Here is a 21,343-nt window from a genome sequence, read left to right on the forward strand (position 1 = left end):
GAGCTCTAGTCTAGTAAACCATGAGTTCAATTCTCATTGGAGCCTAGCTATTGTTCTTGCTTCCCTTAAATTTGACCTAAAATAATTCTTTTGAATGTCACATAATTGATGCCAACTCAGTCGCAGATACTGCTTACTTAAATGATAAAACATCTCACAGGGCTCCATAGCTCAGTGGTTGGAGCACTGGTCTAGTAAACCAGGGGTCATGAGTTCAATTCTCATTGGAGCCTAGCTATTGTTCTTGCCTCCCTTAAATTTGACCAAGAATGATGCTTTTCAATGTACTTGATGCCAACTCAGTCACAGATACTGCTTACTTAAATGATAACAAGATCTCACAGGGCTCCATAGTTCAGTGGTTAGAGAACTGGTCTTGTAAACCAGGGGTCATGAGTTCAATTCTCATTGGGGCCTAAACAGTTGTAGTTCCAAGTCTGAAAGCACTGGTCTTCTAAACCAGGGGTCATGAGTTCAATTCTCATTGGAGCCTAGCTATTGTTCTTGCCTCCCTTAAATTTGACCTAGAATTATGCTTTTCAATATACTTGATGCCAACTCAGTCACAGATACTGCTTACTTAAATGATAACAGTGTTTCATATGGCTCCATGGCTCAGTGGTCAGAGCACTGGTCTTGTAAACCAGGGGTCATGAGTTCAATTCTCATTGGAGCCTAGCTATTGTTCTTGCCTCCCTTAAATTTGACCAAGAATGATGCTTTTCAATATACTTGATGCCAACTCAGTCACAGATACTGCTTACTTAAGTGATAACAAGATCCCACAGGGCTCCATAGCTCAGTGGTTAGAGCACTGGTCTTGTAAACCAGGGGTCATGAGTTCAATTATCATTTGGGCCTAGCTATTGTTCTTGCCTCCCTTAAATTTGACCAAGAATGATGCTTTTCAATATACTTGATGCCAACTCAGTCACAGATACTGCTTACTTAAATGATAACAAGATTTCATACGGCTCCATAGCTCAGTGGTTAGAGCTCTAGTCTAGTAAACCATGAGTTCAATTCTCATTGGAGCCTAGCTATTGTTCTTGCTTCCCTTAAATTTGACCTAAAATAATTCTTTTGAATGTCACATAATTGATGCCAACTCAGTCGCAGATACTGCTTACTTAAATGATAAAACATCTCACAGGGCTCCATAGCTCAGTGGTTGGAGCACTGGTCTAGTAAACCAGGGGTCATGAGTTCAATTCTCATTGGAGCCTAGCTATTGTTCTTGCCTCCCTTAAATTTGACCAAGAATGATGCTTTTCAATATACTTGATGCCAACTCAGTCACAGATACTGCTTACTTAAATGATAACAAGATCTCACAGGGCTCCATAGCTCAGTGGTTAGAGCTCTGGTCTAGTAAACCAGGGGTCATGAGTTCAATTCTCATTGGAGCCTAGCTATTGTTCTTGCCTCCCTTAAATTTGACCAAGAATGATGCTTTTCAATATGCTTCATGCCAACTCAGTCACAGATACTGTCTACTTAAATGATAACAGTGTTTCATATGGCTCCATAGCTCAGTGGTCAGAGCACTGGTCTCGTAAACCAGGGGTCATGAGTTCAATTCTCATTGGAGCCTAGCTATTGTTCTTGCCTCCCTTAAATTTGACCAAGAATGATGCTTTTCAATATACTTGATGCCAACTCAGTCACAGATACTGCTTACTTAAATGATAGCAGTATTTCATACGGCTCCATAGCTCAGTGGTTAGAGCACTGGTCTCGTAAACCAGGGGTCATGAGTTCAATTCTCATTGGGGCCTAAACAGTTGTAGTTCCAAGTCTGAAAGCACTGGTCTTCTAAACCAGGGGTCATGAGTTCAATTCTCATTGGAGCCTAGCTATTGTTCTTGCCTCCCTTAAATTTGACCTAGAATGATGCTTTTCAATATACTTGATGCCAACTCAGTCACAGATACTGCTTACTTAAATGATAACAAGATCTCACAGGGCTCCATAGTTCAGTGGTTAGAGAACTGGTCTTGTAAACCAGGGGTCATGAGTTCAATTCTCATTGGGGCCTAAACAGTTGTAGTTCCAAGTCTGAAAGCACTGGTCTTCTAAACCAGGGGTCATGAGTTCAATTCTCATTGGAGCCTAGCTATTGTTCTTGCCTCCCTTAAATTTGACCTAGAATTATGCTTTTCAATATACTTGATGCCAACTCAGTCACAGATACTGCTTACTTAAATGATAACAGTGTTTCATATGGCTCCATGGCTCAGTGGTCAGAGCACTGGTCTTGTAAACCAGGGGTCATGAGTTCAATTCTCATTGGAGCCTAGCTATTGTTCTTGCCTCCCTTAAATTTGACCAAGAATGATGCTTTTCAATATACTTGATGCCAACTCAGTCACAGATACTGCTTACTTAAGTGATAACAAGATCCCACAGGGCTCCATAGCTCAGTGGTTAGAGCACTGGTCTTGTAAACCAGGGGTCATGAGTTCAATTCTCATTTGGGCCTAGCTATTGTTCTTGCCTCCCTTAAATTTGACCAAGAATGATGCTTTTCAATATACTTGATGCCAACTCAGTCACAGATACTGCTTACTTAAATGATAACAAGATCTCACAGGGCTCCATAGCTCAGTGGTTAGACCTCTGGTCTAGTAAACCAGGGGTCATGAGTTCAATTCTCATTGGAGCCTAGCTATTGTTCTTGCCTCCCTTAAATTTGACCAAGAATGATGCTTTTCAATATGCTTCATGCCAACTCAGTCACAGATACTGTCTACTTAAATGATAACAGTGTTTCATATGGCTCCATAGCTCAGTGGTCAGAGCACTGGTCTCGTAAACCAGGGGTCATGAGTTCAATTCTCATTGGAGCCTAGCTATTGTTCTTGCCTCCCTTAAATTTGACCAAGAATGATGCTTTTCAATATACTTGATGCCAACTCAGTCACAGATACTGCTTACTTAAATGATAGCAGTATTTCATACGGCTCCATAGCTCAGTGGTTAGAGCACTGGTCTCGTAAACCAGGGGTCATGAGTTCAATTCTCATTGGGGCCTTAAAATTTGTAGTTCCAACTCTGAAAGCATTGGTCTTGGAAACCGGGGCTCATGAGTTGAATTCTCCTGGCAGGCTGGCTACTCTTCTTGCTTCCCTTCAATTTGAACAACAATGTTGCTTTTGAATATCTCATAATTGATGCCAACTCAGTCGCAGATACTGCTTACTTAAATGATAACAGTGTTTCATATGGCTCCAAAGTTCAGTGGTCAGAGCACTGGTCTCGTAAACCAGGGGTCATGAGTTCAATTCTCATTGGAGCCTAGCTATTGTTCTTGCCTCCCTTAAATTTGACCAAGAATGATGCTTTTCAATATACTTGATGCCAACTCAGTCACAGATACTGCTTACTTAAATGATAGCAGTATTTCATACGGCTCCATAGCTCAGTGGTTAGAGCACTGGTCTCGTAAACCAGGGGTCATGAGTTCAATTCTCATTGGAGCCTAGCTATTGTTCTTGCTTCCCTTCAATTTGACCAAAAATGATTCTTTTCATTATCACATAATTGATGCCAACTCAGTCACAGATACTGCTTACTTAAATGATAACAAGATCTCACAGGGCTCCATAGCTCAGTGGTTAGAGCACTGGTCTTGTAAACCAGGGGTCATGAGTTCAATTCTCATTGGTGCCTAAACGGTTGTAGTTCCAAGTCTGAAAGCACTGGTCTTCTAAACCAGGGGTCATGAGTTCAATTCTCATTGGAGCCTAGCTATTGTTCTTGCCTCCCTTAAATTTGACCTTGAATTATGCTTTTCAATATACTTGATGCCAACTCAGTCACAGATACTGCTTACTTAAATGATAACAGTGTTTCATATGGCTCCATAGCTCAGTGGTCAGAGCACTGGTCTTGTAAACCAGGGGTCATGAGTTCAATTCTCATTGGAGCCTAGCTATTGTTCTTGCCTCCCTTAAATTTGACCAAGAATGATGCTTTTCAATATACTTGATGCCAACTCAGTCACAGATACTGCTTACTTAAATGATAACAAGATTTCATACGGCTCCATAGCTCAGTGGTTAGAGCTCTAGTCTAGTAAACCATGAGTTCAATTCTCATTGGAGCCTAGCTATTGTTCTTGCTTCCCTTAAATTTGACCTAAAATAATTCTTTTGAATGTCACATAATTGATGCCAACTCAGTCGCAGATACTGCTTACTTAAATGATAAAACATCTCACAGGGCTCCATAGCTCAGTGGTTGGAGCACTGGTCTAGTAAACCAGGGGTCATGAGTTCAATTCTCATTGGAGCCTAGCTATTGTTCTTGCCTCCCTTAAATTTGACCAAGAATGATGCTTTTCAATGTACTTGATGCCAACTCAGTCACAGATACTGCTTACTTGAATGATAACAAGATTTCATACGGCTCCATAGCTCAGTGGTTAGAGCTCTAGTCTAGTAAACCATGAGTTCATTCTCATTGGAGCCTAGCTATTGTTCTTGCTTCCCTTAAATTTGACCTAAAATAATTCTTTTGAATGTCACATAATTGATGCCAACTCAGTCGCAGATACTGCTTACTTAAATGATAAAACATCTCACAGGGCTCCATAGCTCAGTGGTTGGAGCACTGGTCTACTAAACCAGGGGTCATGAGTTCAATTCTCATTGGAGCCTAGCTATTGTTCTTGCCTCCCTTAAATTTGACCAAGAATGATCCTTTTCAATATACTTGATGCCAACTCAGTCACAGATACTGCTTACTTAAATGATAACAGTATTTCATATGGCTCCATAGCTCAGTGGTTAGAGCACTGGTCTCGTAAACCAGGGCTCATGAGTTGAATTCTCCTGGCAGGCTGGCTACTCTTCTTGCTTCACTTCAATTTGAACAACAATGTTGCTTTTGAATATCTCATAATTGATGCCAACTCAGTCGCAGATACTGCTTACTTAAATGATAACAGTGTTTCATATGGCTCCATAGCTCTACCCATCGCACGTCTTACTGTCTTCTCTCGACCAATCGTGTAACAGAGTTCCTTTAAGTGAAAAACCAATCATGAAGCAGAGGTGCTCTCAGCTCGACCAATCGTGTAACAGAGTTCCTTTAAGCGAAAACCAATCATGAAGCAGAGGGGGCTCGAGTGAGCCTGACCAATCACAGGCGCTAAACCCTCCCCCCCTGCGCGCGCATGAACTTGCTCATCTACCGACCCCCTCCCTCGCTACTTCATTTGCGTCACAAGGAGCGATTGCAGACTGTTACATTGAGAAGGTAAGTTTTTAATATTAAGGATTACTATCTAGCCATGTAAATAACATTTTATGTTTATTTTCTTGCATAAAATGTCGTGCATGCAACGCTAGTTATAACACACTACTTTTCAAAATATTTGTCACTACCCACGTTAGCTTTAATGTATGAATGAAATCCGCTTTAAATACATGTCAGTAATTTAACCAGAAAAATATTTCTAACTTTTATAACAAATAATCTATTTTTTGTCTGTGTTTTTGCCCGTCGAAGTAGGGCTTTGTTTCTTGTCTCCCGTTAATAACAATTACGCGCAAGGAGCAGTTATCTTACAAGAGTTTAATGATTTAAAGTCGAATAAAATTAAAAAATAAAATAAAATATTATGTTTAACATTTCCATGGTAAGAATAGGCATTGTGTTTTCGTTTTTCTACAGTTATTGGGGTGTTTTACAAACAGAATTTATTGTTTTTAAACAGAGTTTATTGTTTTTAAACAGAGTTTATTGTTTTTAAACAGAGTTTTACACGTTTTTAAACAGAGTTCTACACGTTTTACAAAGCATGCAGCCTTAGAAATTATAATATATTATAATTCACTTCTTTTTGCTTAATAAAAATGAGAAATTTGGGGATTTAATTTAACTTTATTACTTCCACAACAGATGAGTGCTAGACCAAAGTCCCACAAGCCCATGGGGGATGGTGAATGGATGGCCAGGTTGAAGGAAGGCCTTTGCCAATACAGGCGTCTGGCCCTCTGGAGCAGGCAACAGACCAGCTCCACGGCAGCGGAAGTGGCATGACCTCTATCAGAAGGTAAAAAATTATACATTCGTAAATACTTATAAACTGTGAGTAAATAACGCCAAAATATCTCCTCAGATTGAGAAGTGCCCTTTGCAGACCCGTGGACAAACTGTCCTGTTCGGAGGATCCACTGCCTGCTCTTGTGGCTTTCACGCCTCTAAAGTAATCTTTTTATTCATATAACATAAACACATGAGATTACATTGTGAGCTGAACATCAGCATGACGGTCATGTGTCGAATATTAGTTACTCTCAGCATTATGTTATGTTATAACACTATAACATTGCTGTCCTAATGCTACATTATTGCTGTTGTCAATCCAGTCGGGCCCTGCAACAACAACATCAGTGTCCCATGCTACCACCTCAACAGCAGTAGCAGCTGGGACATCAAGAGAAGGAACCGGGCCCTCACAGACTGAGGCTTTGGCGACGCCACGGTCATTCTTGAGACCTCCTCCCAGTTTATCGATGGTGAATAATAGTCTTTTTTTATTTCATTGTGCTCTTATCATTATGGTCTTGAAGTCTAACAAATGTCAAACACCCATTCATAATAATATAGTTACACACCTATAATACATGCATCTGGTTTCTTTATCTCTGCCCACAGTTAGACACAACACTTGTGAAATTGTATGGAGCATCAATCATGATCTAATACATTTTTTTCTTTTTGTAGTTCACAAAGTCTCGCTTTGGAGGGTCCAAGTCAGCTCTACTAAAGCCTAATTTAGTGAGCCGCAGCCCAAGTCCTTCTCCTCCACCACCACCCAAGCTTCCTAGCCCTGCTCCACGCAGCCCTGCTCCACGCAGCCCTGCTCCACGCAGCCCTGCTCCACCCCGCCCTGCTCCACCCCGCCCTGCTCCACGCAGCCCTGCTCCACCCCGCCCTGCTCCACCCCGCCCTGCTCCACCCTGCCCTGCTCCACGCAGCCCTGCCTTTCCCCAACCAAGGATGCTCCTAGTGACACCATCCGCCCTTAGTGGGCCCTCTCTAGGAGTCTTCCTCTGTGCCTCTCCTGCACCTGTACATGCACCTGCACCTGCTCCAGCTCCGGTTAGAAGGGTGAACCGCAAGGAGGAGCACAACAGCTGTAAAAAATGTGGGCAGTTTAGGACAAAGGAGACTGGGCACAGTCAGTATCAGGGGAAAATGTACTGCCCTTCGACTGAGACTGTTCCTAAAGAGAAGTGGCTTGAGGATATTAAAAAAATATATATAATATGTATTGTATATAAAATATTTGGTTTTTTTACTGGTTTTGGGTTGATGTGTAAATTTTTCTTGTGTGTTTTACTAAATTAAACATATATATATATTGAAACATCTGTTTGTGTTTTGCATGTTTCATCACATCACAAGAAAGAAAAGCAGAATATGTATCAACTTCCCTTAACATAACCAACATATTTTATTTAAATACAATGCCCATAGTTGATAAAAAACTGTCAATAGCATAACAACGATCACTAAAAATGGGATAAATTTAGTTTCCTGAATATTTCCCTTTCCCCTCCTTTTTTTCTCTTTTTTTCCTCTTTTTTCCTCTTTTTTCTTCTTTTTTCTTCCTCCCCCTTCTCCCCTCTTCTCTTCCTTCTTCCCCCCCCTTAACAGACTAACGTGCGCCAGCTTTGGCGCAGTGGTTAGAGCACTGGTCTAGTAAACCAGGGGTCATGAGTTCAATTCTCATTGGAGCCTAGCTATTGTTCTTGCTTCCCTTCAATTTGACCAAAAATTATTCTTTTGATTATCACATAATTGATGCCAACTCAGTCACAGATACTGCTTACTTAAATGATAACAAGATCTCACAGGGCTCCATAGCTAAGTGGTTAGAGCACTGGTCTTGTAAACCAGGGGTCATGAGTTCAATTCTCATTGGGGCCTAACCAGTTGTAGTTCCAAGTCTGAAAGCACTGGTCTTCTAAACCAGGGGTCATGAGTTCAATTCTCATTGGAGCCTAGCTATTGTTCTTGCCTCCCTTAAATTTGTCCAAGAATGATGCTTTTCAATATACTTGATGCCAACTCAGCCACAGATACTGCTTATTTAAATGATAACAGTATTTCATATGGCTCCATAGCTCAGTGGTCAGAGCACTGTTCTCTTAATCCAGTGGTCATGAGTTCAATTCTCATTGGAGCCTAGCTATTGTTCTTGCCTCCCTTAAATTTGACCAAGAATGATACTTTTCAATATACTTGATGCCAACTCAGTCACAGATAGTGCTTACTTAAATGATATCAGTATTTCATACAGCTCCATAGCTCAGTGGTTAGAGCACTGGTCTCGTAAACCAGGGGTCATGAGTTCAATTTTCATTGGGGCCTTAAAATTTGTAGTTCCAACTCTAAAAGCATTGGTCTTGTAAACCAGGGCTCATGAGTTGAATTCTCCTGGCAGGCTGGCTACTCTTCTTGCTTCCCTTCAATTTGAACAACAATGTTGCTTTTGAATATCTCATAATTGATGCCAACTCAGTCGCAGATACTGCTTACTTAAATGATAACAGTGTTTCATATGGCTCCATAGCTCAGTGGTTAGAGTGAACCAGGGGTCATGAGTTCAATTCTCATTGGGCCCTTAACATTTGTAGTTCCGACTCTGAAAGCGTTGGTCTTGTAAACCAGGGCTCATGAGTTGAATTCTCCTGGCAGGCTGGCTACTCTTCTTGCTTCCCTTCAATTTGAACAACAATGTTGTTTTTGAATATCTCATAATTGATGCCAACTCAGTCGCAGATACTGCTTACTTAAATGATAACAGTGTTTCATATGGCTCCATAGCTCAGTGGTCAGAGCACTGGTCTCGTAAACCAGGGGTCATGAGTTCAATTCTCATTGGAGCCTAGCTATTGTTCTTGCCTCCCTTAAATTTGACCAAGAATGATTCTTTTCAATATACTTGATGCCAACTCAGTCACAGATACTGCTTACTTAAATGATAGCAGTATTTCATACGGCTCCATAGCTCAGTGGTTACAGCACTGGTCTCGTAAACCAGGGGTCATGAGTTCAATTCTCTTTGGAGCCTAGCTATTGTTCTTGCTTCCCTTCAATTTGACCAAAAATGATTCTTTTGATTATCACATAATTGATGCAAACTCAGTCACAGATACTGCTTACTTAAATGATAACAAGATCTCACAGGGCTCCATAGCTCAGTGGTTAGAGCACTGGTCTTGTAAACCAGGGGTCATGAGTTCAATTCTCATTGGTGCCTAAACGGTTGTAGTTCCAAGTCTGAAAGCACTGGTCTTCTAAACCAGGGGTCATGAGTTCAATTCTCATTGGAGCCTAGCTATTGTTCTTGCCTCCCTTAAATTTGACCTAGAATTATGCTTTTCAATATACTTGATGCCAACTCAGTCACAGATACTGCTTACTTAAATGATAACAGTGTCTCATATGGCTCCATAGCTCAGTGGCCAGAGCACTGGTCTTGTAAACCAGGGGTCATGAGTTCAATTCTCATTGGAGCCTAGCTATTGTTCTTGCCTCCCTTAAATTTGACCAAGAATGATGCTTTTCAATATGCTTCATGCCAACTCAGTCACAGATACTGCTTACTTAAATGATAACAAGATCTCACAGGGCTCCATAGCTCAGTGGTTAGAGCACTGGTCTAGTAAACCAGCGGTCATGAGTTCAATTCTCATTGGAGCCTAGCTATTGTTCTTGCCTCCCTTAAATTTGACCAAGAATGATGCTTTTCAATATACTTGATGCCAACTCAGTCACAGATACTGCTTACTTAAATGATAACAAGATCTCACAGGGCTCCATAGCTGAGTGGTTAGACCTCTGGTCTAGTAAACCATGAGTTCAATTCTCATTGGAGCCTAGCTATTGTTCTTGCCTCCCTTAAATTTGACCTAAAATGATTCTTTTGAATGTCACATAATTGATGCCAACTCAGTCGCAGATACTGCTTACTTAAATGATAACAGTGACTCATATGGCTCCATAGCTCAGTGGTTAGAGCACTGGTCTAGTAAACCAGGGGTCATGAGTTCAATTCTCATTGGAGCCTAGCTATTGTTCTTGCCTCCCTTAAATTTGACCAAGAATGATGCTTTTCAATATACTTGATGCCAACTCAGTCACAGATACTGCTTACTTAAATGATAACAAGATTTCATACGGCTCCATAGCTCAGTGGTTAGAGCTCTAGTCTAGTAAACCATGAGTTCAATTCTCATTGGAGCCTAGCTATTGTTCTTGCTTCCCTTAAATTTGACCTAAAATAATTATTTTGAATGTCACATAATTGATGCCAACTAAGTCGCAGATAGTGCTTACTTAAATGATAAAACATCTCACAGGGCTCCATAGCTCAGTGGTTAGAGCACTGGTCTAGTAAACCAGGGGTCATGAGTTCAATTCTCATTGGAGCCTAGCTATTGTTCTTGCCTCCCTTAAATTTGACCAAGAATGATGCTTTTCAAGATACTTGATGCAAACTTAGTCACAGATACTGCTTACTTAAGCGATAACAAGATCTCACAGGGCTCCATAGCTCAGTGGTTAGAGCACTGGTCTAGTAAACCAGGGGTCATGAGTTCAATTCTCATTGGAGCCTAGCTATTGTTCTTGCCTCCCTTAAATTTGACCAAGAATGATGCTTTTCAATATACTTGATGCCAACTCAGTCACAGATACTGCTTACTTAAATGATAACAAGATCTCACAGGGCTCCATAGCTCAGTGGTTAGAGCTCTGGTCTAGTAAACCATGAGTTCAATTCTCATTGGAGCCTAGCTATTGTTCTTGCCTCCCTTAAATTTGACCTAAAATGATTCTTTTGAATGTCACATAATTGATGCCAACTCAGTCGCAGATACTGCTTACTTAAATGATAACAGTGTCTCATATGGCTCCATAGCTCAGTGGTCAGAGCACTGGTCTCGTAAACCAGGGGTCATGAGTTCAATTCTCATTGGTGCCTAAACGGTTGTAGTTCCAAGTCTGAAAGCACTGGTCTTCTAAACCAGGGGTCATGAGTTCAATTCTCATTGGAGCCTAGCTATTGTTCTTGCCTCCCTTAAATTTGACCTAAAATGATTCTTTTGAATGTCACATAATTGATGCCAACTCAGTCGCAGATACTGCTTACTTAAATGATAACAAGATCTCACAGGGCTCCATAGCTCAGTGGTTAGAGCTCTGGTCTAGTAAACCATGAGTTCAATTCTCATTGGAGCCTAGCTATTGTTCTTGCTTCCCTTCAATTTGACCAAAAATGATTCTTTTGATTATCACATAATTGATGCAAACTCAGTCACAGATACTGCTTACTTAAATGATAACAAGATCTCACAGGGCTCCATAGCTCAGCTCAGTGGTTAAAGCACTGGTCTTGTAAACCAGGGGTCATGAGTTCAATTCTCATTGGAGCCTAGCTATTGTTCTTGCCTCCCTTAAATTTGACCTAGAATTATGCTTTTCAATATACTTGATGCCAACTCAGTCACAGATACTGCTTACTTAAATGATAACAGTGTCTCATATGGCTCCATAGCTCAGTGGTCAGAGCACTGGTCTTGTAAACCAGGGGTCATGAGTTCAATTCTCATTGGAGCCTAGCTATTGTTCTTGCCTCCCTTAAATTTGACCAAGAATGATGCTTTTCAATATGCTTCATGCCAACTCAGTCACAGATACTGCTTACTTAAATGATAACAAGATATCATACGGCTCCATAGCTCAGTGGTTAGAGCACTGGTCTAGTAAACCAGGGGTCATGAGTTCAATTCTCATTGGAGCCTAGCTATTGTTCTTGCCTCCCTTAAATTTGACCAAGAATGATGCTTTTCAATATACTTGATGCCAACTCAGTCACAGATACTGCTTACTTAAATGATAACAAGATTTCATACGGCTCCATAGCTCAGTGGTTAGAGCTCTAGTCTAGTAAACCATGAGTTCAATTCTCATTGGAGCCTAGCTATTGTTCTTGCTTCCCTTAAATTTGACCTAAAATAATTATTTTGAATGTCACATAATTGATGCCAACTAAGTCGCAGATAGTGCTTACTTAAATGATAAAGCATCTCACAGGGCTCCATAGCTCAGTGGTTAGAGCACTGGTCTAGTAAACCAGGGGTCATGAGTTCAATTCTCATTGGAGCCTAGCTATTGTTCTTGCCTCCCTTAAATTTGACCAAGAATGATGCTTTTCAATATACTTGATGCCAACTCAGTCACAGATACTGCTTACTTAAATGATAACAAGATTTCATACGGCTCCATAGCTCAGTGGTTAGAGCTCTAGTCTAGTAAACCATGAGTTCAATTCTCATTGGAGCCTAGCTATTGTTCTTGCTTCCCTTAAATTTGACCTAAAATAATTATTTTGAATGTCACATAATTGATGCCAACTAAGTCGCAGATAGTGCTTACTTAAATGATAAAACATCTCACAGGGCTCCATAGCTCAGTGGTTAGAGCACTGGTCTAGTAAACCAGGGGTCATGAGTTCAATTCTCATTGGAGCCTAGCTATTGTTCTTGCCTCCCTTAAATTTGACCAAGAATGATGCTTTTCAAGATACTTGATGCAAACTTAGTCACAGATACTGCTTACTTAAGCGATAACAAGATCTCACAGGGCTCCATAGCTCAGTGGTTAGAGCACTGGTCTAGTAAACCAGGGGTCATGAGTTCAATTCTCATTGGAGCCTAGCTATTGTTCTTGCCTCCCTTAAATTTGACCAAGAATGATGCTTTTCAATATACTTGATGCCAACTCAGTCACAGATACTGCTTACTTAAATGATAACAAGATCTCACAGGGCTCCATAGCTCAGTGGTTAGAGCTCTGGTCTAGTAAACCATGAGTTCAATTCTCATTGGAGCCTAGCTATTGTTCTTGCCTCCCTTAAATTTGACCTAAAATGATTCTTTTGAATGTCACATAATTGATGCCAACTCAGTCGCAGATACTGCTTACTTAAATGATAACAGTGTCTCATATGGCTCCATAGCTCAGTGGTCAGAGCACTGGTCTCGTAAACCAGGGGTCATGAGTTCAATTCTCATTAGAGCCTAGCTATTGTTCTTGCTTCCCTTCAATTTGACCAAAAATGATTCTTTTGATTATCACATAATTGATGCAAACTCAGTCACAGATACTGCTTACTTAAATGATAACAAGATCTCACAGGGCTCCATAGCTCAGCTCAGTGGTTAAAGCACTGGTCTTGTAAACCAGGGGTCATGAGTTCAATTCTCATTGGAGCCTAGCTATTGTTCTTGCCTCCCTTAAATTTGACCTAGAATTATGCTTTTCAATATACTTGATGCCAACTCAGTCACAGATACTGCTTACTTAAATGATAACAGTGTCTCATATGGCTCCATAGCTCAGTGGTCAGAGCACTGGTCTTGTAAACCAGGGGTCATGAGTTCAATTCTCATTGGAGCCTATCTATTGTTCTTGCCTCCCTTAAATTTGACCAAGAATGATGCTTTTCAATATGCTTCATGCCAACTCAGTCACAGATACTGCTTACTTAAATGATAACAAGATATCATACGGCTCCAAAGCTTTAGCTCAGTGGTTAGAGCACTGGTCTAGTAAACCAGGGGTCATGAGTTCAATTCTCATTGGAGCCTAGCTATTGTTCTTGCCTCCCTTAAATTTGACCAAGAATGATGCTTTTCAATATACTTGATGCCAACTCAGTCACAGATACTGCTTACTTAAATGATAACAAGATTTCATACGGCTCCATAGCTCAGTGGTTAGAGCTCTAGTCTAGTAAACCATGAGTTCAATTCTCATTGGAGCCTAGCTATTGTTCTTGCTTCCCTTAAATTTGACCTAAAATAATTATTTTGAATCTCACATAATTGATGCCAACTAAGTCGCAGATAGTGCTTACTTAAATGATAAAGCATCTCACAGGGCTCCATAGCTCAGTGGTTAGAGCACTGGTCTAGTAAACCAGGGGTCATGAGTTCAATTCTCATTGGAGCCTAGCTATTGTTCTTGCCTCCCTTAAATTTGACCAAGAATGATGCTTTTCAATATACTTGATGCCAACTCAGTCACAGATACTGCTTACTTAAATGATAACAAGATTTCATACGGCACCATAGCTCAGTGGTTAGAGCTCTAGTCTAGTAAACCATGAGTTCAATTCTCATTGGAGCCTAGCTATTGTTCTTGCTTCCCTTAAATTTGACCTAAAATAATTATTTTGAATGTCACATAATTGATGCCAACTAAGTCGCAGATAGTGCTTACTTAAATGATAAAACATCTCACAGGGCTCCATAGCTCAGTGGTTAGAGCACTGGTCTAGTAAACCAGGGGTCATGAGTTCAATTCTCATTGGAGCCTAGCTATTGTTCTTGCCTCCCTTAAATTTGACCAAGAATGATGCTTTTCAAGATACTTGATGCAAACTTAGTCACAGATACTGCTTACTTAAGCGATAACAAGATCTCACAGGGCTCCATAGCTCAGTGGTTAGAGCACTGGTCTAGTAAACCAGGGGTCATGAGTTCAATTCTCATTGGAGCCTAGCTATTGTTCTTGCCTCCCTTAAATTTGACCAAGAATGATGCTTTTCAATATACTTGATGCCAACTCAGTCACAGATACTGCTTACTTAAATGATAACAAGATTTCATACGGCTCCATAGCTCAGTGGTTAGAGCTCTAGTCTAGTAAACCATGAGTTCAATTCTCATTGGAGCCTAGCTATTGTTCTTGCTTCCCTTAAATTTGACCTAAAATAATTATTTTGAATGTCCATAATTGATGCCAACTAAGTCGCAGATAGTGCTTACTTAAATGATAAAACATCTCACAGGGCTCCATAGCTCAGTGGTTAGAGCTCTGGTCTAGTAAACCATGAGTTCAATTCTCATTAGAGCCTAGCTATTGTTCTTGCCTCCCTTAAATTTGACCTAAAATGATTCTTTTGAATGTCACATAATTGATGCCAACTCAGTCGCAGATACTGCTTACTTAAATGATAACAGTGTCTCATATGGCTCCATAGCTCAGTGGTCAGAGCACTGGTCTCGTAAACCAGGGGTCATGAGTTCAATTCTCATTGGAGCCTAGCAATTGTTCTTGCTTCCCTTCAATTTGACCAAAAATGATTCTTTTGATTATCACATAATTGATGCAAACTCAGTCACAGATACTGCTTACTTAAATGATAACAAGATCTCACAGGGCTCCATAGCTCAGCTCAGTGGTTAGAGCACTGGTCTTGTAAACCAGGGGTCATGAGTTCAATTCTCATTGGTGCCTAAACGGTTGTAGTTCCAAGTCTGAAAGCACTGGTCTTCTAAACCAGGGGTCATGAGTTCAATTCTCATTGGAGCCTAGCTATTGTTCTTGCCTCCCTTAAATTTGACCTAGAATTATGCTTTTCAATATACTTGATGCCAACTCAGTCACAGATACTGCTTACTTAAATGATAACAGTGTCTCATATGGCTCCATAGCTCAGTGGTCAGAGCACTGGTCTTGTAAACCAGGGGTCATGAGTTCAATTCTCATTGGAGCCTAGCTATTGTTCTTGCCTCCCTTAAATTTGACCAAGAATGATGCTTTTCAATATGCTTCATGCCAACTCAGTCACAGATACTGCTTACTTAAATGATAACAAGATTTCATACGGCTCCATAGCTCAGTGGTTAGAGCACTGGTCTAGTAAACCAGGGGTCATGAGTTCAATTCTCATTGGAGCCTAGCTATTGTTCTTGCCTCCCTTAAATTTGACCAAGAATGATGCTTTTCAATATACTTGATGCCAACTCAGTCACAGATACTGCTTACTTAAATGATAACAAGATTTCATACGGCTCCATAGCTCAGTGGTTAGAGCTCTAGTCTAGTAAACCATGAGTTCAATTCTCATTGGAGCCTAGCTATTGTTCTTGCTTCCCTTAAATTTGACCAAGAATGATGCTTTTCAATATACTTGATGCCAACTCAGTCACAGATACTGCTTACTTAAATGATAACAAGATCTCACAGGGCTCCATAGCTCAGTGGTTAGAGCTCTGGTCTAGTAAACCATGAGTTCAATTCTCATTGGAGCCTAGCTATTGTTCTTGCCTCCCTTAAATTTGACCTAAAATGATTCTTTTGAATGTCACATAATTGATGCCAACTCAGTCGCAGATACTGCTTACTTAAATGATAACAGTGTCTCATATGGCTCCATAGCTCAGTGGTCAGAGCACTGGTCTTGTAAACCAGGGGTCATGAGTTCAATTCTCATTGGAGCCTAGCTATTGTTCTTGCCTCCCTTAAATTTGACCAAGAATGATGCTTTTCAATATGCTTCATGCCAACTCAGTCACAGATACTGCTTACTTAAATGATAACAAGATTTCATACGGCTCCATAGCTCAGTGGTTAGAGCTCTAGTCTAGTAAACCATGAGTTCAATTCTCATTGGAGCCTAGCTATTGTTCTTGCTTCCCTTAAATTTGACCTAAAATAATTATTTTGAATGTCACATAATTGATGCCAACTAAGTCGCAGATAGTGCTTACTTAAATGATAAAACATCTCACAGGGCTCCATAGCTCAGTGGTTAGAGCACTGGTCTAGTAAACCAGGGGTCATGAGTTCAATTCTCATTGGAGCCTAGCTATTGTTCTTGCCTCCCTTAAATTTGACCAAGAATGATGCTTTTCAAGATACTTGATGCAAACTTAGTCACAGATACTGCTAACTTAAGCGATAACAAGATCTCACAGGGCTCCATAGCTCAGTGGTTAGAGCACTGGTCTAGTAAACCAGGGGTCATGAGTTCAATTCTCATTGGAGCCTAGCTATTGTTCTTGCCTCCCTTAAATTTGACCAAGAATGATGCTTTTCAATATACTTGATGCCAACTCAGTCACAGATACTGCTTACTTAAATGATAACAAGATTTCATACGGCTCCATAGCTCAGTGGTTAGAGCTCTAGTCTAGTAAACCATGAGTTCAATTCTCATTGGAGCCTAGCTATTGTTCTTGCTTCCCTTAAATTTGACCTAAAATAATTATTTTGAATGTCCATAATTGATGCCAACTAAGTCGCAGATAGTGCTTACTTAAATGATAAAACATCTCACAGGGCTCCATAGCTCAGTGGTTAGAGCTCTGGTCTAGTAAACCATGAGTTCAATTCTCATTGGAGCCTAGCTATTGTTCTTGCCTCCCTTAAATTTGACCTAAAATGATTCTTTTGAATGTCACATAATTGATGCCAACTCAGTCGCAGATACTGCTTACTTAAATGATAACAGTGTCTCATATGGCTCCATAGCTCAGTGGTCAGAGCACTGGTCTCGTAAACCAGGGGTCATGAGTTCAATTCTCATTGGAGCCTAGCAATTGTTCTTGCTTCCCTTCAATTTGACCAAAAATGATTCTTTTGATTATCACATAATTGATGCAAACTCAGTCACAGATACTGCTTACTTAAATGATAACAAGATCTCACAGGGCTCCATAGCTCAGCTCAGTGGTTAGAGCACTGGTCTTGTAAACCAGGGGTCATGAGTTCAATTCTCATTGGTGCCTAAACGGTTGTAGTTCCAAGTCTGAAAGCACTGGTCTTCTAAACCAGGGGTCATGAGTTCAATTCTCATTGGAGCCTAGCTATTGTTCTTGCCTCCCTTAAATTTGACCTAGAATTATGCTTTTCAATATACTTGATGCCAACTCAGTCACAGATACTGCATACTTAAATGATAACAGTGTCTCATATGGCTCCATAGCTCAGTGGTCAGAGCACTGGTCTTGTAAACCAGGGGTCATGAGTTCAATTCTCATTGGAGCCTAGCTATTGTTCTTGCCTCCCTTAAATTTGACCAAGAATGATGCTTTTCAATATGCTTCATGCCAACTCAGTCACAGATACTGCTTACTTAAATGATAACAAGATTTCATACGGCTCCATAGCTCAGTGGTTAGAGCACTGGTCTAGTAAACCAGGGGTCATGAGTTCAATTCTCATTGGAGCCTAGCTATTATTCTTGCCTCCCTTAAATTTGACCAAGAATGATGCTTTTCAATATACTTGATGCCAACTCAGTCACAGATACTGCTTACTTAAATGATAACAAGATTTCATACGGCTCCATAGCTCAGTGGTTAGAGCTCTAGTCTAGTAAACCATGAGTTCAATTCTCATTGGAGCCTAGCTATTGTTCTTGCTTCCCTTAAATTTGACCTAAAATAATTCTTTTGAATGTCACATAATTGATGCCAACTAAGTCGCAGATAGTGATTACTTAAATGATAAAGCATCTCACAGGGCTCCATAGCTCAGTGGTTAGAGCACTGGTCTAGTAAACCAGGGGTCATGAGTTCAATTCTCATTGGAGCCTAGCTATTGTTCTTGCCTCCCTTAAATTTGACCAAGAATGATGCTTTTCAAGATACTTGATGCAAACTTAGTCACAGATACTGCTTACTTAAGCGATAACAAGATCTCACAGGGCTCCATAGCTCAATGGTTAGAGCACTGGTCTAGTAAACCAGGGGTCATGAGTTCAATTCTCATTGGAGCCTAGCTATTGTTCTTGCCTCCCTTAAATGTGACCAAGAATGATGCTTTTCAATATGCTTCATGCCAACTCAGTCACAGATACTGCTTACTTAAATGATAACAAGATTTCATACGGCTCCATAGCTCAGTGGTTAGAGCACTGGTCTAGTAAACCAGGGGTCATCAGTTCAATTCTCATTGGAGCCTAGCTATTGTTCTTGCCTCCCTTAAATTTGACCAAGAATGATGCTTTTCAATATACTTGATGCCAACTCAGTCACAGATACTGCTTACTTAAATGATAACAAGATTTCATACGGCTCCATAGCTCAGTGGTTAGAGCTCTAGTCTAGTAAACCATGAGTTCAATTCTCATTGGAGCCTAGCTATTGTTCTTGCTTCCCTTAAATTTGACCTAAAATAATTATTTTGAATGTCACATAATTGATGCCAACTAAGTCGCAGATAGTGCTTACTTAAATGATAAAACATCTCACAGGGCTCCATAGCTCAGTGGTTAGAGCACTGGTCTAGTAAACCAGGGGTCATGAGTTCAATTCTCATTGGAGCCTAGCTATTGTTCTTGCCTCCCTTAAATTTGACCAAGAATGATGCTTTTCAAGATACTTGATGCAAACTTAGTCACAGATACTGCTTACTTAAGCGATAACAAGATCTCACAGGGCTCCATAGCTCAGTGGTTAGAGCACTGGTCTAGTAAACCAGGGGTCATGAGTTCAATTCTCATTGGAGCCTAGCTATTGTTCTTGCCTCCCTTAAATTTGACCAAGAATGATGCTTTTCAATATACTTGATGCCAACTCAGTCACAGATACGGCTTACTTAAATGATAACAAGATTTCATTCGGCTCCATAGCTCAGTGGTTAGAGCTCTAGTCTAGTAAACCATGAGTTCAATTCTCATTGGAGCCTAGCTATTGTTCTTGCTTCCCTTAAATTTGACCTAAAATAATTATTTTGAATGTCACATAATTGATGCCAACTAAGTCGCAGATAGTGCTTACTTAAATGATAAAACATCTCACAGGGCTCCATAGCTCAGTGGTTAGAGCACTAGTCTAGTAAACCAGGGGTCATGAGTTCAATTCTCATTGGAGCCTAGCTATTGTTCTTGCCTCCCTTAAATTTGACCAAGAATGATGCTTTTCAAGATACTTGATGCAAACTTAGTCACAGATACTGCTTACTTAAGCAATAACAAGATCTCACAGGGCTCCATAGCTCAGTGGTTAGAGCACTGGTCTAGTAAACCAGGGGTCATGAGTTCAATTCTCATTGGAGCCTAGCTATTGTTCTTGCCTCCCTTAAATTTGACCAAGAATGATGCTTTTCAATATACTTGATGCCAACTCAGTCACAGATACTGCTTACTTAAATGATAACAAGATCTCACAGGGCTCCATAGCTCAGTGGTTAGAGCTCTGGTCTAGTAAACCATGAGTTCAATTCTCATTGGAACCTAGCGATTGTTCTTGCCTCCCTTAAATTTGACCTAAAATGATTCTTTTGAATGTCACATAATTGATGCCAACTCAGTCGCAGATACTGCTTACTTAAATGATAACAGTGTCTCATATGGCTCCATAGCTCAGTGGTCAGAGCACTGGTCTCGTAAACCAGGGGTCATGAGTTCAATTCTCATTGGAGCCTAGCTATTGTTCTTGCTTCCCTTCAATTTGACCAAAAATGATTCTTTTGATTATCACATAATTGATGCAAACTCAGTCACAGATACTGCTTACTTAAATGATAACAAGATCTCACAGGGCTCCATAGCTCAGCTCAGTGGTTAGAGCACTGGTCTTGTAAACCAGGGGTCATGAGTTCAATTCTCATTGGTGCCTAAACGGTTGTAGTTCCAAGTCTGAAAGCACTGGTCTTCTAAACCAGGGGTCATGAGTTCAATTCTCATTGGAGCCTAGCTATTGTTCTTGCCTCCCTTAAATTTGACCTAGAATTATGCTTTTCAATATACTTGATGCCAACTCAGTCACAGATACTGCTTACTTAAATGATAACAGTGTCTCATATGGCTCCATAGCTCAGTGGTCAGAGCACTGGTCTTGTAAACCAGGGGTCATGAGTTCAATTCTCATTGGAGCCTAGCTATTGTTCTTGGCTCCCTTAAATTTGACCAAGAATGATGCTTTTCAATATGCTTCATGCCAACTCAGTCACAGATACTGCTTACTTAAATGATAACAAGATTTCATACGGCTCCATAGCTCAGTGGTTAGAGCACTGGTCTAGTAAACCAGGGGTCATGAGTTCAATTCTCATTGGAGCCTAGCTATTGTTCTTGCCTCCCTTAAATTTGACCAAGAATGATGCTTTTCAATATACTTGATGCCAACTCAGTCACAGATACTGCTTACTTAAATGATAACAAGATTTCATACGGCTCCATAGCTCAGTGGTTAGAGCTCTAGTCTAGTAAACCATGAGTTCAATTCTCATTGGAGCCTAGCTATTGTTCTTGCTTCCCTTAAATTTGACCTAAAATAATTATTTTGAATGTCACATAATTGATGCCAACTAAGTCACAGATAGTGCTTACTTAAATGATAAAACATCTCACAGGGCTCCATAGCTCAGTGGTTAGAGCACTGGTCTAGTAAAACAGGGGTCATGAGTTCAATTCTCATTGGAGCCTAGCTATTGTTCTTGCCTCCCTTAAATTTGACCAAGAATGATGCTTTTCAATATACTTGATGCCAACTCAGTCACAGATACTGCTTACTTAAATGAT

At 40.4% G+C, this 21,343-nt stretch overlaps 67 non-coding genes across 67 annotated transcripts; all 67 read left to right on the plus strand.

Annotated features, from left to right (window-relative positions):
* The first annotated feature begins 160 nt into the window (after window positions 1-160).
* Window positions 161-233, plus strand: trnat-agu (transfer RNA threonine (anticodon AGU)). Its single transcript has one exon. It is a non-coding gene; the product is annotated as a tRNA-Thr (tRNA).
* Window positions 234-344: 111 nt separating this feature from the next.
* Window positions 345-417, plus strand: trnat-ugu (transfer RNA threonine (anticodon UGU)). The gene has a single exon. It is a non-coding gene; the product is annotated as a tRNA-Thr (tRNA).
* A 187-nt stretch (window positions 418-604) lies between these two features.
* Window positions 605-677, plus strand: trnat-ugu (transfer RNA threonine (anticodon UGU)). Its single transcript has one exon. It is a non-coding gene; the product is annotated as a tRNA-Thr (tRNA).
* A 111-nt stretch (window positions 678-788) lies between these two features.
* Window positions 789-861, plus strand: trnat-ugu (transfer RNA threonine (anticodon UGU)). Its single transcript has one exon. It is a non-coding gene; the product is annotated as a tRNA-Thr (tRNA).
* A 292-nt stretch (window positions 862-1,153) lies between these two features.
* trnat-agu (transfer RNA threonine (anticodon AGU)) lies at window positions 1,154-1,226 on the plus strand. Its single transcript has one exon. It is a non-coding gene; the product is annotated as a tRNA-Thr (tRNA).
* A 111-nt stretch (window positions 1,227-1,337) lies between these two features.
* On the plus strand, window positions 1,338-1,410 carry trnat-agu (transfer RNA threonine (anticodon AGU)). Its single transcript has one exon. It is a non-coding gene; the product is annotated as a tRNA-Thr (tRNA).
* Window positions 1,411-1,521: 111 nt separating this feature from the next.
* Window positions 1,522-1,594, plus strand: trnat-cgu (transfer RNA threonine (anticodon CGU)). The gene has a single exon. It is a non-coding gene; the product is annotated as a tRNA-Thr (tRNA).
* A 111-nt stretch (window positions 1,595-1,705) lies between these two features.
* trnat-cgu (transfer RNA threonine (anticodon CGU)) lies at window positions 1,706-1,778 on the plus strand. Its single transcript has one exon. It is a non-coding gene; the product is annotated as a tRNA-Thr (tRNA).
* A 187-nt stretch (window positions 1,779-1,965) lies between these two features.
* On the plus strand, window positions 1,966-2,038 carry trnat-ugu (transfer RNA threonine (anticodon UGU)). Its single transcript has one exon. It is a non-coding gene; the product is annotated as a tRNA-Thr (tRNA).
* A 187-nt stretch (window positions 2,039-2,225) lies between these two features.
* Window positions 2,226-2,298, plus strand: trnat-ugu (transfer RNA threonine (anticodon UGU)). Its single transcript has one exon. It is a non-coding gene; the product is annotated as a tRNA-Thr (tRNA).
* Window positions 2,299-2,409: 111 nt separating this feature from the next.
* Window positions 2,410-2,482, plus strand: trnat-ugu (transfer RNA threonine (anticodon UGU)). Its single transcript has one exon. It is a non-coding gene; the product is annotated as a tRNA-Thr (tRNA).
* A 111-nt stretch (window positions 2,483-2,593) lies between these two features.
* Window positions 2,594-2,666, plus strand: trnat-agu (transfer RNA threonine (anticodon AGU)). The gene has a single exon. It is a non-coding gene; the product is annotated as a tRNA-Thr (tRNA).
* Window positions 2,667-2,777: 111 nt separating this feature from the next.
* On the plus strand, window positions 2,778-2,850 carry trnat-cgu (transfer RNA threonine (anticodon CGU)). Its single transcript has one exon. It is a non-coding gene; the product is annotated as a tRNA-Thr (tRNA).
* A 111-nt stretch (window positions 2,851-2,961) lies between these two features.
* On the plus strand, window positions 2,962-3,034 carry trnat-cgu (transfer RNA threonine (anticodon CGU)). The gene has a single exon. It is a non-coding gene; the product is annotated as a tRNA-Thr (tRNA).
* Window positions 3,035-3,226: 192 nt separating this feature from the next.
* On the plus strand, window positions 3,227-3,299 carry trnat-cgu (transfer RNA threonine (anticodon CGU)). The gene has a single exon. It is a non-coding gene; the product is annotated as a tRNA-Thr (tRNA).
* A 111-nt stretch (window positions 3,300-3,410) lies between these two features.
* trnat-cgu (transfer RNA threonine (anticodon CGU)) lies at window positions 3,411-3,483 on the plus strand. The gene has a single exon. It is a non-coding gene; the product is annotated as a tRNA-Thr (tRNA).
* A 116-nt stretch (window positions 3,484-3,599) lies between these two features.
* Window positions 3,600-3,672, plus strand: trnat-ugu (transfer RNA threonine (anticodon UGU)). Its single transcript has one exon. It is a non-coding gene; the product is annotated as a tRNA-Thr (tRNA).
* Window positions 3,673-3,859: 187 nt separating this feature from the next.
* trnat-ugu (transfer RNA threonine (anticodon UGU)) lies at window positions 3,860-3,932 on the plus strand. The gene has a single exon. It is a non-coding gene; the product is annotated as a tRNA-Thr (tRNA).
* Window positions 3,933-4,224: 292 nt separating this feature from the next.
* trnat-agu (transfer RNA threonine (anticodon AGU)) lies at window positions 4,225-4,297 on the plus strand. The gene has a single exon. It is a non-coding gene; the product is annotated as a tRNA-Thr (tRNA).
* Window positions 4,298-4,588: 291 nt separating this feature from the next.
* Window positions 4,589-4,661, plus strand: trnas-acu (transfer RNA serine (anticodon ACU)). The gene has a single exon. It is a non-coding gene; the product is annotated as a tRNA-Ser (tRNA).
* A 3,210-nt stretch (window positions 4,662-7,871) lies between these two features.
* On the plus strand, window positions 7,872-7,944 carry trnat-ugu (transfer RNA threonine (anticodon UGU)). The gene has a single exon. It is a non-coding gene; the product is annotated as a tRNA-Thr (tRNA).
* A 371-nt stretch (window positions 7,945-8,315) lies between these two features.
* trnat-cgu (transfer RNA threonine (anticodon CGU)) lies at window positions 8,316-8,388 on the plus strand. The gene has a single exon. It is a non-coding gene; the product is annotated as a tRNA-Thr (tRNA).
* Window positions 8,389-8,834: 446 nt separating this feature from the next.
* trnat-cgu (transfer RNA threonine (anticodon CGU)) lies at window positions 8,835-8,907 on the plus strand. The gene has a single exon. It is a non-coding gene; the product is annotated as a tRNA-Thr (tRNA).
* Window positions 8,908-9,018: 111 nt separating this feature from the next.
* Window positions 9,019-9,091, plus strand: trnat-cgu (transfer RNA threonine (anticodon CGU)). The gene has a single exon. It is a non-coding gene; the product is annotated as a tRNA-Thr (tRNA).
* A 116-nt stretch (window positions 9,092-9,207) lies between these two features.
* trnat-ugu (transfer RNA threonine (anticodon UGU)) lies at window positions 9,208-9,280 on the plus strand. The gene has a single exon. It is a non-coding gene; the product is annotated as a tRNA-Thr (tRNA).
* A 187-nt stretch (window positions 9,281-9,467) lies between these two features.
* trnat-ugu (transfer RNA threonine (anticodon UGU)) lies at window positions 9,468-9,540 on the plus strand. The gene has a single exon. It is a non-coding gene; the product is annotated as a tRNA-Thr (tRNA).
* Window positions 9,541-9,651: 111 nt separating this feature from the next.
* On the plus strand, window positions 9,652-9,724 carry trnat-agu (transfer RNA threonine (anticodon AGU)). Its single transcript has one exon. It is a non-coding gene; the product is annotated as a tRNA-Thr (tRNA).
* A 293-nt stretch (window positions 9,725-10,017) lies between these two features.
* On the plus strand, window positions 10,018-10,090 carry trnat-agu (transfer RNA threonine (anticodon AGU)). The gene has a single exon. It is a non-coding gene; the product is annotated as a tRNA-Thr (tRNA).
* Window positions 10,091-10,382: 292 nt separating this feature from the next.
* Window positions 10,383-10,455, plus strand: trnat-agu (transfer RNA threonine (anticodon AGU)). Its single transcript has one exon. It is a non-coding gene; the product is annotated as a tRNA-Thr (tRNA).
* Window positions 10,456-10,566: 111 nt separating this feature from the next.
* Window positions 10,567-10,639, plus strand: trnat-agu (transfer RNA threonine (anticodon AGU)). The gene has a single exon. It is a non-coding gene; the product is annotated as a tRNA-Thr (tRNA).
* A 293-nt stretch (window positions 10,640-10,932) lies between these two features.
* trnat-cgu (transfer RNA threonine (anticodon CGU)) lies at window positions 10,933-11,005 on the plus strand. The gene has a single exon. It is a non-coding gene; the product is annotated as a tRNA-Thr (tRNA).
* Window positions 11,006-11,379: 374 nt separating this feature from the next.
* trnat-ugu (transfer RNA threonine (anticodon UGU)) lies at window positions 11,380-11,457 on the plus strand. Its single transcript has one exon. It is a non-coding gene; the product is annotated as a tRNA-Thr (tRNA).
* Window positions 11,458-11,568: 111 nt separating this feature from the next.
* Window positions 11,569-11,641, plus strand: trnat-ugu (transfer RNA threonine (anticodon UGU)). Its single transcript has one exon. It is a non-coding gene; the product is annotated as a tRNA-Thr (tRNA).
* Window positions 11,642-11,752: 111 nt separating this feature from the next.
* On the plus strand, window positions 11,753-11,825 carry trnat-agu (transfer RNA threonine (anticodon AGU)). Its single transcript has one exon. It is a non-coding gene; the product is annotated as a tRNA-Thr (tRNA).
* A 292-nt stretch (window positions 11,826-12,117) lies between these two features.
* On the plus strand, window positions 12,118-12,190 carry trnat-agu (transfer RNA threonine (anticodon AGU)). The gene has a single exon. It is a non-coding gene; the product is annotated as a tRNA-Thr (tRNA).
* A 292-nt stretch (window positions 12,191-12,482) lies between these two features.
* Window positions 12,483-12,555, plus strand: trnat-agu (transfer RNA threonine (anticodon AGU)). Its single transcript has one exon. It is a non-coding gene; the product is annotated as a tRNA-Thr (tRNA).
* A 111-nt stretch (window positions 12,556-12,666) lies between these two features.
* trnat-agu (transfer RNA threonine (anticodon AGU)) lies at window positions 12,667-12,739 on the plus strand. Its single transcript has one exon. It is a non-coding gene; the product is annotated as a tRNA-Thr (tRNA).
* Window positions 12,740-13,032: 293 nt separating this feature from the next.
* trnat-cgu (transfer RNA threonine (anticodon CGU)) lies at window positions 13,033-13,105 on the plus strand. The gene has a single exon. It is a non-coding gene; the product is annotated as a tRNA-Thr (tRNA).
* A 116-nt stretch (window positions 13,106-13,221) lies between these two features.
* Window positions 13,222-13,299, plus strand: trnat-ugu (transfer RNA threonine (anticodon UGU)). Its single transcript has one exon. It is a non-coding gene; the product is annotated as a tRNA-Thr (tRNA).
* Window positions 13,300-13,410: 111 nt separating this feature from the next.
* On the plus strand, window positions 13,411-13,483 carry trnat-ugu (transfer RNA threonine (anticodon UGU)). Its single transcript has one exon. It is a non-coding gene; the product is annotated as a tRNA-Thr (tRNA).
* Window positions 13,484-13,594: 111 nt separating this feature from the next.
* On the plus strand, window positions 13,595-13,673 carry trnat-agu (transfer RNA threonine (anticodon AGU)). The gene has a single exon. It is a non-coding gene; the product is annotated as a tRNA-Thr (tRNA).
* A 292-nt stretch (window positions 13,674-13,965) lies between these two features.
* Window positions 13,966-14,038, plus strand: trnat-agu (transfer RNA threonine (anticodon AGU)). The gene has a single exon. It is a non-coding gene; the product is annotated as a tRNA-Thr (tRNA).
* A 292-nt stretch (window positions 14,039-14,330) lies between these two features.
* trnat-agu (transfer RNA threonine (anticodon AGU)) lies at window positions 14,331-14,403 on the plus strand. The gene has a single exon. It is a non-coding gene; the product is annotated as a tRNA-Thr (tRNA).
* Window positions 14,404-14,514: 111 nt separating this feature from the next.
* trnat-agu (transfer RNA threonine (anticodon AGU)) lies at window positions 14,515-14,587 on the plus strand. Its single transcript has one exon. It is a non-coding gene; the product is annotated as a tRNA-Thr (tRNA).
* Window positions 14,588-15,060: 473 nt separating this feature from the next.
* trnat-cgu (transfer RNA threonine (anticodon CGU)) lies at window positions 15,061-15,133 on the plus strand. Its single transcript has one exon. It is a non-coding gene; the product is annotated as a tRNA-Thr (tRNA).
* Window positions 15,134-15,249: 116 nt separating this feature from the next.
* trnat-ugu (transfer RNA threonine (anticodon UGU)) lies at window positions 15,250-15,327 on the plus strand. Its single transcript has one exon. It is a non-coding gene; the product is annotated as a tRNA-Thr (tRNA).
* Window positions 15,328-15,514: 187 nt separating this feature from the next.
* On the plus strand, window positions 15,515-15,587 carry trnat-ugu (transfer RNA threonine (anticodon UGU)). Its single transcript has one exon. It is a non-coding gene; the product is annotated as a tRNA-Thr (tRNA).
* Window positions 15,588-15,698: 111 nt separating this feature from the next.
* trnat-agu (transfer RNA threonine (anticodon AGU)) lies at window positions 15,699-15,771 on the plus strand. Its single transcript has one exon. It is a non-coding gene; the product is annotated as a tRNA-Thr (tRNA).
* A 470-nt stretch (window positions 15,772-16,241) lies between these two features.
* trnat-ugu (transfer RNA threonine (anticodon UGU)) lies at window positions 16,242-16,314 on the plus strand. Its single transcript has one exon. It is a non-coding gene; the product is annotated as a tRNA-Thr (tRNA).
* A 292-nt stretch (window positions 16,315-16,606) lies between these two features.
* On the plus strand, window positions 16,607-16,679 carry trnat-agu (transfer RNA threonine (anticodon AGU)). The gene has a single exon. It is a non-coding gene; the product is annotated as a tRNA-Thr (tRNA).
* Window positions 16,680-16,790: 111 nt separating this feature from the next.
* On the plus strand, window positions 16,791-16,863 carry trnat-agu (transfer RNA threonine (anticodon AGU)). The gene has a single exon. It is a non-coding gene; the product is annotated as a tRNA-Thr (tRNA).
* A 473-nt stretch (window positions 16,864-17,336) lies between these two features.
* On the plus strand, window positions 17,337-17,409 carry trnat-cgu (transfer RNA threonine (anticodon CGU)). Its single transcript has one exon. It is a non-coding gene; the product is annotated as a tRNA-Thr (tRNA).
* A 116-nt stretch (window positions 17,410-17,525) lies between these two features.
* Window positions 17,526-17,603, plus strand: trnat-ugu (transfer RNA threonine (anticodon UGU)). The gene has a single exon. It is a non-coding gene; the product is annotated as a tRNA-Thr (tRNA).
* Window positions 17,604-17,790: 187 nt separating this feature from the next.
* Window positions 17,791-17,863, plus strand: trnat-ugu (transfer RNA threonine (anticodon UGU)). The gene has a single exon. It is a non-coding gene; the product is annotated as a tRNA-Thr (tRNA).
* Window positions 17,864-17,974: 111 nt separating this feature from the next.
* On the plus strand, window positions 17,975-18,047 carry trnat-agu (transfer RNA threonine (anticodon AGU)). The gene has a single exon. It is a non-coding gene; the product is annotated as a tRNA-Thr (tRNA).
* A 292-nt stretch (window positions 18,048-18,339) lies between these two features.
* trnat-agu (transfer RNA threonine (anticodon AGU)) lies at window positions 18,340-18,412 on the plus strand. Its single transcript has one exon. It is a non-coding gene; the product is annotated as a tRNA-Thr (tRNA).
* A 111-nt stretch (window positions 18,413-18,523) lies between these two features.
* Window positions 18,524-18,596, plus strand: trnat-agu (transfer RNA threonine (anticodon AGU)). Its single transcript has one exon. It is a non-coding gene; the product is annotated as a tRNA-Thr (tRNA).
* Window positions 18,597-18,707: 111 nt separating this feature from the next.
* Window positions 18,708-18,780, plus strand: trnat-agu (transfer RNA threonine (anticodon AGU)). Its single transcript has one exon. It is a non-coding gene; the product is annotated as a tRNA-Thr (tRNA).
* A 292-nt stretch (window positions 18,781-19,072) lies between these two features.
* On the plus strand, window positions 19,073-19,145 carry trnat-agu (transfer RNA threonine (anticodon AGU)). The gene has a single exon. It is a non-coding gene; the product is annotated as a tRNA-Thr (tRNA).
* Window positions 19,146-19,256: 111 nt separating this feature from the next.
* trnat-agu (transfer RNA threonine (anticodon AGU)) lies at window positions 19,257-19,329 on the plus strand. Its single transcript has one exon. It is a non-coding gene; the product is annotated as a tRNA-Thr (tRNA).
* Window positions 19,330-19,621: 292 nt separating this feature from the next.
* Window positions 19,622-19,694, plus strand: trnat-agu (transfer RNA threonine (anticodon AGU)). The gene has a single exon. It is a non-coding gene; the product is annotated as a tRNA-Thr (tRNA).
* Window positions 19,695-19,805: 111 nt separating this feature from the next.
* trnat-agu (transfer RNA threonine (anticodon AGU)) lies at window positions 19,806-19,878 on the plus strand. Its single transcript has one exon. It is a non-coding gene; the product is annotated as a tRNA-Thr (tRNA).
* Window positions 19,879-20,171: 293 nt separating this feature from the next.
* Window positions 20,172-20,244, plus strand: trnat-cgu (transfer RNA threonine (anticodon CGU)). Its single transcript has one exon. It is a non-coding gene; the product is annotated as a tRNA-Thr (tRNA).
* Window positions 20,245-20,360: 116 nt separating this feature from the next.
* trnat-ugu (transfer RNA threonine (anticodon UGU)) lies at window positions 20,361-20,438 on the plus strand. Its single transcript has one exon. It is a non-coding gene; the product is annotated as a tRNA-Thr (tRNA).
* A 187-nt stretch (window positions 20,439-20,625) lies between these two features.
* On the plus strand, window positions 20,626-20,698 carry trnat-ugu (transfer RNA threonine (anticodon UGU)). The gene has a single exon. It is a non-coding gene; the product is annotated as a tRNA-Thr (tRNA).
* A 111-nt stretch (window positions 20,699-20,809) lies between these two features.
* On the plus strand, window positions 20,810-20,882 carry trnat-agu (transfer RNA threonine (anticodon AGU)). The gene has a single exon. It is a non-coding gene; the product is annotated as a tRNA-Thr (tRNA).
* A 292-nt stretch (window positions 20,883-21,174) lies between these two features.
* On the plus strand, window positions 21,175-21,247 carry trnat-agu (transfer RNA threonine (anticodon AGU)). The gene has a single exon. It is a non-coding gene; the product is annotated as a tRNA-Thr (tRNA).
* The last annotated feature ends 96 nt before the right edge of the window (window positions 21,248-21,343 follow it).

The sequence above is a fragment of the Callionymus lyra genome, chromosome 5 (genome assembly GCF_982586985.1).
Source record: "Callionymus lyra chromosome 5, fCalLyr1.hap1.1, whole genome shotgun sequence".
Taxonomy (NCBI): domain Eukaryota; kingdom Metazoa; phylum Chordata; class Actinopteri; order Syngnathiformes; family Callionymidae; genus Callionymus; species Callionymus lyra.